Source organism: Belonocnema kinseyi, chromosome 9 (assembly GCF_010883055.1).
Source record: "Belonocnema kinseyi isolate 2016_QV_RU_SX_M_011 chromosome 9, B_treatae_v1, whole genome shotgun sequence".
NCBI lineage: Eukaryota > Metazoa > Arthropoda > Insecta > Hymenoptera > Cynipidae > Belonocnema > Belonocnema kinseyi.
In genome coordinates, this window is record NC_046665.1 from 18,945,245 (window position 1) to 18,956,181 (window position 10,937).

A 10,937-nucleotide genomic window follows, 5' to 3' on the forward strand; every position below is an offset into this window, starting at 1 on the left:
AATTTTTAAATTTATCTGCTATATCATCAGAGATTGTTAAGAATCTTCAATAACAGAAAATGCTTGTCCTAATAAGACTAGATGGAAAATAATATTTTTAAATTAAAATTAAAATTATTTTATGAAAAAAAGTGAAGATGAAGTAGGATCTTTTTTTCAAGAAATAATTTTAATTTTAATTTAAAAATATTATTTTGCATCTAGTCTTATTAAGACGTTAAGCATTTTCTGTTATTGAAGATTCTTAACTTGATCGATATTGTGTAGATTTTCTGCCTTCATGGTTTGGAGGGTTAATCTACTGTCCGTAAGGTACAATCTCTGATTATATAGCAGATAAATTTAAAAATTATGAAATAATTACTTGTACCATTAACACCTAGCTAAAAATTAGCGTTATGTTCTTGAATTAAGAGTTTTTATTCTGATACCTCTGATAGCTTAATTGGAAAAGCACCTGACCGGAAATCAGAAGTTTTGTGGTTCGATTCCGAATGGAGTGAAGATGGAGTAGGATCTTTTTTCCAGAAATAATTTTAGTTTTAAATAAAAATATCAATTTAAATCAAAAATGAAATATTTACCTTGTTACTTTAAAAAAATTAATTCTTAATAATTGAAAAAACGAATGTTCAACAAAATAGTTACATTTTTAATAAAAGAGTTCAACCTAAAAATGATTTTCTATCCACAAAAGATTAATTTTCTAAACATAGAATAGTTAAATTTTCGACCAAAGAGGTCAATATAAAACCAAAAGAATAGTTTTTTACAAAGTAGTTCAACTTTACCCAAGCTTCGGAATTTCTAACCAAAAAAGATGACTTTTTACCAAAATAGTTGCATTTTTCACAAAATAATAAAATTTTCAACTGAATACTGGAATTTTCAACCAAACGAGATGAATTACGAACCAAAAATATAATAGTAGACTTTTCTACCAAAAAGCATTTGAGCGAAAAAACGAGAAGAAACAACATTTTAAAAACAGAGAAAAAATGAACAATTCTTTAAAAGTTAATAATAAGGAAACACACTGAATGTTATATAAGTTTGTAACATTACTTCCACTGACCCCCAACCCCTGTGCGAACCATACTTCTTAGAATGAACCCCCCCCCCATGCAATTGGTAATGCAGTTTACTGACGGCTTTTTAAAGGTGTGATTTTCGTATTTAATGAAATTATCTTTATAACGTATAGTTTAATATTATTTTAGCATAAAAATACACACAAAAAATCGACAAGACCCAGAAAACAAAATTAGAACATTTAAAAGAGTGACAGAGAACAAGTATATTGAGACCGTACTTAAGGAAATTTATTTTCAATTTTATTTGTATTGGATAAAATATCAAAATTACAGAGAAAAGTGACAGCGGTTTACTTTTAAAAAATTAAAACGATATAAAAATGGAAATTAATAAAAACAATAAAACAAAAAGGGCCTCTAATTTTTTACGATCTCATTACTTATTATTGAGATAGTATTAGAATTGTCCGAAATTTGATACGACAGTTTTTTAACGGATTTCTACGTTTCGAGACTATTAATAGTACTCAGAATGCCAAAAAATTGATCCCGATGAATTTTTTTTTTATAAAAAGAAAATTCTCAGTTACAGCATTTTCAAAATTTTTTTAATCAATCGAAAATCAAAATTTTAAGTCAAACAGCGTACGATATGAAAAAAGTCAAGTAAAGAAAAATATTGCTTTTTGAAAGCCCTACAAGATTATGATACTAACTTTTTGGATTTTTTTGTAATATCGAAAATCCTGATTTTTATTGCACAAAAAATAATGAAAAATGAAACATTCCATTTTTTAGTCAAACTATGCTGGATAAGAAAAAGATGAATCAACAAAAGTTGTGATACCAAAAAAAATCTACAGATTCGTTAATAATCACTTGTTGATAGGACGCGTACTTTTTGTTTTATTTGCGAAAAATAACATTTAAAATCTCCAAAAAAATTGTGGAAAAACGACACAAGTATAATAGTTAAATTTTCAAACATAAATAATTAACCCCAAAAATATGACTTTTTAACAAAATAGCTTAACTTCTAACAACATAATTAAATGTTAAACTAAAAGAGATAAATACGAAATAAAAAATATTAGAATAAAACTTTAAAGAAAAAATCTGCCCGCTTCGTGGGCACATTCTCTTCGCGCGGCTCGCTTCTCTCGCAAGCTTGAGCGCGCCCAGGGCGCGCGACTGATGGTTCTCGCACTTGGCGCTCGATAACATATTTATCTCGCGCTTCGCACTAGGTAATGTATTTACCTTCGTAAACGCTCCTTCGGCTTTAACGAACACATTCTCATCACGTATCTCGTGCTTCGCACTCGAATTTATCCCTGAAATTTTATATCATTCCCATAAATGTATATTATTATAATTCGTTACTTGCATTGGTATTAAAACAGACAAAGTTTCATAGTCTCATTTAAAAAAATGCGCATACTTTAAGAAAAAAATTGTTATTAAACGTTTTATTGCAACTTTTGTCGATTTTCCATAAACTGAATTTGCTCAATTCCAATCTATTCTTTATGATTTAAACTTGATACATACGGTCTACTGAGCAGCCTTACCGTTTTTTAACTTCTAAATTACACACACACACATTCACGGGGTCTCAAAACGTGGACATTTGACAAAACAGTGGGGGGGGGGGGGGGCCAATTTTACACATATCTAATACTATTTCTGATGAGAATGTAAAAAAAAAACCATTAATAAAAATTTTTTAGCTCTGTACCATGTATCATGAAAAAATGTGTAATCAAAAATTTTTAAAATGGGCTCATTTTTAGTATTTTTATCCAAAACTAAAGACAAAAGTTGGGATGGGAGTGTGCCCACGCAGCGGTCAGATTTTTTTTACTGTTAATGATGTTTTTCATGATTAAAGCCAAAACTACGCATCCTATCAAAAACTGGTTAATAAAAAATTTATAAATCTTTTTCAAGTGCAAAATTTTTGTGTACTCATCTTTTACCGTATTTTGCATAGTTTGCCGCAAAATTTAATTTTTGGATTTTTCATTATTTTGTATGCTGTCAAAATTTGATTTTTGGATTTTTCAAGATAATTCAAAAGGCTGTTATTATAATCTTGTAGGGCACTCAAAAAGCAAAATTTTTCTTCTCTTGATATTTTTTCACATCATGCGTTATTTGGCTTAAAATGTTCATTTTCGTGTGTTTTTTTGGATTTTGTAAATGCTATAACTCTGGTAATTTTTGATTTGATGAAAAAAGTCATCAGGATAAATTGTTCAACTTTTTGATTACTATGAATTACCGTACGGAGAATTTTTAAATTTGGAAAAAAGTGGTATGAAAAATAATCAAAATGTGCCCACTTTTTGGATTTTTATCCAAAATGGCTAGATAATGAACTTGACCTTTAGTTTAGGACACTTAACGAGTGTACCAAAGGCCAATATAATAGATTTTTGCAAAAGTTATCGTGTTCACAGAAAGACATACAGACAGACATACATACAGACACATTAGTAGAAACCTGTTTTTCGGATACAAGGGGTCTCAAAATATAGACATTTGACAAAAATTAGGGGGGTCAAGTTTTATACAAATCTAATAAATTCTCTGATGAGAATGTAAAAATCGCGAACATTTTATTCTCTTTTGTTGAATTTTCAAATGTATAGTTTCATTTAGCAGAATTTCTACCGCCTCTTTTTCAAAACAACAAAATAATATTATTCAGAGACGATAAAGTTTAATTGCAAAATAAATCATTTTTTTACATAAGAAATGTAGCTGGTGAAAATATTTATTACGATACAATTACATTTTAATTCAATTTAAGAGTGTATCTTATGCATCTACATATTTTTAAGGCCATGTGACGAGAGGGTCAGGTGACCCAACCTGGTCTTTAATTTTTCTTTCCCAACTTACGGCTAAACCAAATGAGGTATCGCTCTGAAAGTTTGGAAAATGAAAGAGGAGGTAATAAAGTCCATGTCTCTGCTTTGTTCCGGTGGAAATTTTGAGAAAAATTTTTTTTAATGAAAATACCAGTGGAATTTTTCTTTCCCAACTTACGTCCACACGAAATGAGATATGATGTTAAAAATTTGGCACGATAAAAAGAAGGCATGCAAGAATGTGAACCTGGTTCTAAATAATTAGAATAGTGAAAAAAGTTTTTTTTAAATTACTATTTTGGAGAAATACAGACCGTGCTGTCGTCAAACCCTGCAAGCAATTTGCAATGTTGTCAATGGGCTAGTCATGAGGTTTCTACTTATCAAAGTGGGGCAAAACAACAAAAATAGCTCATGAACATTATGCACACATAATGCAAAAACTAATGTTTGCACTTGAAACGCAAATAAACATATTTGGTCTGACATACGTATCCGTCTGGTATCAGCTGTGTCAAAGCAGCACTAGCGCAGCGAGTAGACAACTTCGAACTTCTGGGGGTCTGTGGGTAAAACAGATTGCATGATTACCGTCAGAGAAAGTTAAAAGTCAAACTTCTACTGTAAAACCTAAATGTGTCCGTCGATAATCATTATTTGCATAAATAAACTTTTTTCTTCCTCCAACTCTTTGCAAGGCCACAAGCAAGATTTATTCAGATAATTGATTCATTCATTGAAAACAATAATTTAACAAGTCTTTAATATAAACTTTTTATTTTATATTTTTAAGTATTTACCGACTGAGTATCGGCTCTTCGATGGACTTGTTCGACGAGAGAAAAGTGTGGTGGCAAAGTATTTGGTTGGCATGATCTGCGGGTTGAGGGGCATGAGGGGATCGGGCAATTTTCTCCGGGAGCGTCGTCTACAATTAGTTCCTCGAACGACACCCGTGACGCATCTAGGCTTATAATATCTTTGGTTTCACCCTCCACGCTACCTGAAGCCTCCCTTACTGCTAGGCCAGTCAACGAGGAACAAATACACTTAGAAAAAAGTACTCAGGTAGATATTTTTAAAGGTCCAGGAAGCTCGTTTAAATGGTCTGAAGGTTTTAAAATATCCTTTCCGAAATTGAAAAGAAGAATACGATCATAAATAACAAGCAGAGAGGCTATCTCAATAGAGTAGCCGACACTCATGGGCCCTTTGTTAAGCTTTCGGATTAAAATTTAGAAATATATTTTTTTAAATTTCATAGTTAACAGCCTAAAACATAATAATTCGGACTCTACGGGTTTCGATGACTTCAGATATCTCACTTTTTTTTAATGCTTAAAATTGAAATCTCGAAAAATAAAACTTAAAAACTTATAAAATTGCCGAAATATAAAAATTCTAAATTGAAATATTCCTGCATAATAAAATTTACTACAGTTTATAATATAACCCTATTTACAAATTCCAGAAGAACAAAATTCCCGACAGAATATTACCAATTTATAAAATGGCCGAACCAGAAAATTTCAGAATTTAAAGAATCAAAAAAACTGTTTTATTTAATAACGAATACTTTCATCAGAGAAATGTCTATAATGTTTAAAACTGTATAAAATAATTGTTAAAGATTTTAATAAAAATAATTAAAAAGAATGTATTTTTGAATAAGCAATTTTGTTTAAAAATGTGCACAGTCTTTAAATGAATTTCTTTATACAATTTTTATACAATTATTTTTATTTAAAATTCAAGAAATAATTTTTCATATAGTTTGAACATTGATACAAAAATTGATTTTATACAGATATTTAATCACTGTGTTTTTAATAAATAAATAATGTTTATTTCAAAAAAATAACAATGTTTTAATTTCTATAATTCAAGAATGCACAATGCCGAAAACATCTGAAAGTCAATCGCCTTTCCTTTTCTGAAATTAAAATTCTTGTATTACTGTGCTGGTTTTATGAAAAATGTCATTTTCAATTTTACTAGCCAATCCCAGGCTCGGAATACTTGTGTTTGTCGTATTTCGGCTCTTGGATCCAGCTTTGACACAAGTAGCATTTGACTGCTGACTTAATTTTTCTGAATGGGGGAAAAGAAAGATTCACACCATCTAATTTTGTCCTTGAAGTCGGTTTTTTATTTATTTTTTTAGTTTTAATAAATTCAATATTCGCCAGTTTTGTAATTTTTGAATGATGATCAATGTGGAAAATTGTGCAATATCCAAAATAATCGTTGGGCGATCTGCCAAAAGTATTTCAATATTTTGTAGAAAATTGTACTCACATTTTTTGTTTTTATTTCCCTATTGAAAACTGCCTAATCTTTGGATAATTCTCATTTCTTTCGTCGCTGCAGTGAACAATGCATCACTCACCTACGTGATAATCTATGAAGATTATTACCCGAAAATATGTAAACAAAAAAAATTACGAGTATTCAAATACAGTCGAACCTCGACCACTGTCACTCATCGGGATCCGGCGTATCGGACACTGTGAGCGCATGTGTTCTAACCCCATAGCCAATCGGCGTCGAGTTACAGGACCGTGTCTATATGATGTCATGTAGGGGCCCCTAATAGTATGCTAGTTTGCTAAAGTTATCGGATACGTCGACCATGGACTAATCACCTGATTCTTACAGTGCCCGCGGAACAGTTGACGACAGTATCCGAGGTGTGACAGTGTCCAAAACTACAATTTCCGAGGTTCTACTGTACATGATTCGAAAAGTGTCTGCATAATATTTATTTCGCAGTAATATTTTTGAAAAAAATAACCTAATCACCGGGAAAGCATTAAAACTTATTATTTGACACTCTTTTACCACTGAATCAGCGGTGCTTGATGGAAGCATATGCGCGCGAACCAATAGAGGTGCGAGACCCGCGACTAATGTAATTTACAAATGCTCATAGTTCTTACAAGGGACCAAAAAATCTGCGACATGTGTTTAATCACTTTGGACGTACTATCGATTGATGATAGTCTCATCAAAAAGTCAATGTCGCATAAGAGGCTTTGAGAATCGTAGTCTTGGCCCGCGGGGAATAAGGAAGATCGCCCCGATACCGTGCGTGGCGCGAAGGTGACAGTTGGCCTCATGGACATAGGAAACACGGGACTAGGCATGCCATCCTAACTTGGTGAGCGGGGTTGAATCCACGGGAGGGGGGAGCATTCCATGAGTGGGGAGTGCCGCCATATTACGATGTGCTATTTGATTATGCGCACGAGCATTTTTGCCGACAAACTGTGCATGAAAATATAAACATGTGGGCACTGCCATGTTTTTCGCGGGATATCAAAAAGTGGCGGACCTCCCCTCTCATTGCATCACCCCCGCAATGGCATGCCTAGTCCCTTGTTTCCTATGTCCATGGTTGGCCTGTTGTCTTACAATTACAGTTACAACACACACACACACACAGGACATGTCTTCTGTGTTGTCAAAATTGTAAGTAAAAAAATAAATTTGCAAACGATTCTAACCGTTTAAATGCTGTCATCTACTACCCGGTAATTCCTCTCTTTCAGAAAATTACTATTCTGCATGAAAATAATTATTTCCTAAATAAAAGTTTTGATTTTTCAACATATTTTCTTTCTTTCGGTCTCAAATATTTCGGACAAGAAGTATATTGAGACAGTGCCGTAACTATCAAAAAAAAATCGAAGTCGGATTTAACCAACACCCTTAAAGAACTCGATCTTTCTTTTTGGTCCCTCAAACTGTGTGCCAAAACACAATCCAATCCGACTAGTCTTTCGAAAGTACCAGTATACAGACAATCAGCACCACAACGACGACGACGCCTGGCAGACAGACATACACCGACAAAAAAACTTGTTCTTCTGACTCAGGAGGCCTTAAAATGTCTACATTTGATGATATCCACGCAAGTCATTTTTCAAAAAACTCTTACCTTCTCATTATGCATGAGAATGTAATAATACATTATATTTTGCGCGATCGAAATTTTAATTTTCAATTTTTTTAAACAAAATCCAAAAAGTTACTAAAATAACCTTTCAGGGCCTTGAAAAAGTAAAGTTTTTCTTCTCTTGGCTTTATCTAATATCACGCTTTGTTTAGCTACAAATGTCCATGTTCGTTTGGTTTTTTGAATTTTGAAAATCCTAGAACTTTGGTAATTTTTATTCTGTCAAAAAAGTCACGAGGATAAATTTGTCATATTTTTGTATACTATAACATGTCGTCGATAGAATTGTTAAATCTTGAAAAAAATGGTCTCAAAAATGTTGAAAATGCTCTAACTTTTTGCATTTTTATCAAAAATGGCTGGTTAACGAACTCGGTCTTTCTTTTTGGTCCCTTAAACTGTGTGCTAAAGCACAATCCAATCCGACTAGTTTTTCGCAAGTTTTCCGGTATACAGACAGCCAACACCACAACTACGACGACGCCGGAAAGGCAGACACCGACGTGAAAACCTGTTTTTCCGACTCAGGGGGCCTCAAAACATCGACATTTGATGAAATCCGCGAAGTTTATTTTCCACATAAAACTATACCTTCTCATTATAAACGAGGATGTAATAAAAAATAGAAGAATAATTGAAATTTTTTTGAAAAGCATTAAGGGCATGTGATATTTAGAAAATTTTCGATTTTACCAGTTTTAGGTTCTCCCGACTTTTTTCTAGAATAATAAATATTTTGTCTTAAAAATTTGGGAAATGATAGCGAGCATGCTAACGAACGTCCCCCACACACTTTTTTCCGGGGTTAATTCAAAAAAGTTTTAATTTAGCAAAATGTGATTAATTTGCATAGCGCTTAGGAAATAGTATCGATTTTTTTCAGTCTTAGATTCCCCGGCTTCTTCCTACGATAAGGAATATTTTAACTTGAAAATCTGGAAAATAATAGCGAACATGCTAACGGACGTCCCCGCACAATTTTTTGTTTTTTTATCAAAAAATTTTTGATATTGCTAACAACGTGCGTGTATATTTCGAGGTTATGTGTGTTACAATTCACCCGAGCGTTACTTCTAAACTACACAATATTTCTGGACCAAAACTTTGGACTTACAAATAAACATAGTAAATAATCTCCCGAAACTAACCTTGTTTGCAGGCAATCAAAAAAGTTTATTTCATAAATAATTTCTAGATTATCGGAATGGTAGAGATGAAAAACGACGTAACCTCAAAATAATGCATATGCATAACATTTTTATTTAGCACAATAAATTTTTTTGTTATTATCCTTGAAAAAAGAGTTCGGGGACGTCTGTTATGATATTTTATAGCATTTCCAAATTCAGTTTTAAAAAATTTTTATTTTTGTGGAAAAGAAGCTGGGAAAACTGTAAGTCTCAAATGCCCTGAAGGCCATGTAACGAGAGGGTCACGTGACCAAACCTGAACCTCAATTTTACTTTCCCAACTTACGTCTAAATGAAACTCTAAAATTTAAACTTGTAATAATAGTAATATTGTTTGATGTTTGTACTTTATTAACCCTTAACTGCCACACCGGGGTACAGACTACCCCAGCCAAGTAAACTCGCATTTAAAAAATTTTAAAATTTGAAATCGATATATGCAGCGACCTCTATCGATAGTGCAGACTAGGGATCCCGTAGTAAGGAACGCGCCAAAGGCGATGTGTTGGGGGGAGTTGGAACGGAAGTTGGAGCTAGCGGTAGAAGGCGCGATGTATTCAAACACGACAAACAAGTAGATAGGTAGGGGCAGTTCTGGATACAGATTTTCCGTATGAATAGCAAACTTGCGGCTAGAGCGCAGAAGACTGTCAAATTGGTTTCGCTCCTTGTGCTGACTAATGAATCACAGTTTTGAACTATCCACACTATCGATATTGGAAATCAATACTTAAAAATCATGGGAATGGATATTTTCAGCCCCAAAAATATGGAATAGGAGATGATATGATATACGATATCGCAATATTAGACTATTTAATACCTGTTACTTCCGGAATTGAAGTTTTTCACCCCGAAATCATATAATTTATGTATTAAATGTTTATCATAATGGTGCGTCATTAAAGATTTCCAAGAGCCGCAACCACCCTCGTGCTATTATAACAATTTTCGGTAAGCAAAATTCCATTCATATTACGTCATCGTCGATTCCTGAAATCCTTATCAATGTGAACTTAATTAATTAAACGTTCTCTTTTGATATTTGCCGACATGGGCGTCATATTTATATGATGTTAAACAATTCTCGGCAAACAAAATTCCATTCTGCTGACGTCATCATCGATTCCTGGATTCCTTATGTATATGAACTAAATTAATTAAACGTTCTACTTTGATATTTTCCGACAGGGGCGTCATATTTCATATAATGTTAAACAATTTCTAGGGTAAACAAAATTCCATCCTGATGACGTCACCATAGTTCCAGGAATCCTTATCTACAGTGTTGCCATGTTTCAAATTTTTTCCGCACGGATAGCAATAAGTAAGACGGAGTCTGGATCGCTATGGGTGTGCATATCCTTGTTAGTTATTAGGTGTGTATCCGTGTGAGGCCGGTTATGAGCGCTAGTTAGTGCTAGGCGATGACTGATCATCCCCCGATAAGTGAGCCGCCAGAAGATATGATGATGTAAGTGGTGTGATATTTCCATTATTTTGATGAATTTATCGTTGAATATAATTGCTTGTTATTATCAATATAATTCTGAAAAATAGTCGATGTCTTTGATGTAGAGTGCGTGTAACATAATTATTTTCAGGGTAATTTCTGAGAATTGTATTTTGCAAGTTTAAACAGGTTTGAGTCGAAGATAATAATAGGATTCCATAAGGTAGATCAAATGCTCAGGGATCCTTATCGATTTATTCTCGTATCAAGTAGCAAGTAAGCGAGAACTAGAGATACGTTAATGATTTAAAATAAAAGTTTTAAAAATAAAAAATACCAGGTGTATACATATGAAACCGGTATTGCCATCTAGCGGCCAGTAGGCACACTTGTAGGCACTGTCGGAACTTACCATTTGTGCTAATT

General features: G+C 33.1%; 1 protein-coding gene across 11 annotated transcripts in view; it reads right to left on the reverse strand.

Moving 5' to 3' along the window:
* LOC117180893 (histone-lysine N-methyltransferase SETD1B) overlaps positions 1–10,937 on the reverse strand; it is a 436,186-nt gene that overhangs the window by 385,974 nt on the left and 39,275 nt on the right. The gene's annotated exons all lie outside the window — the stretch shown is intronic.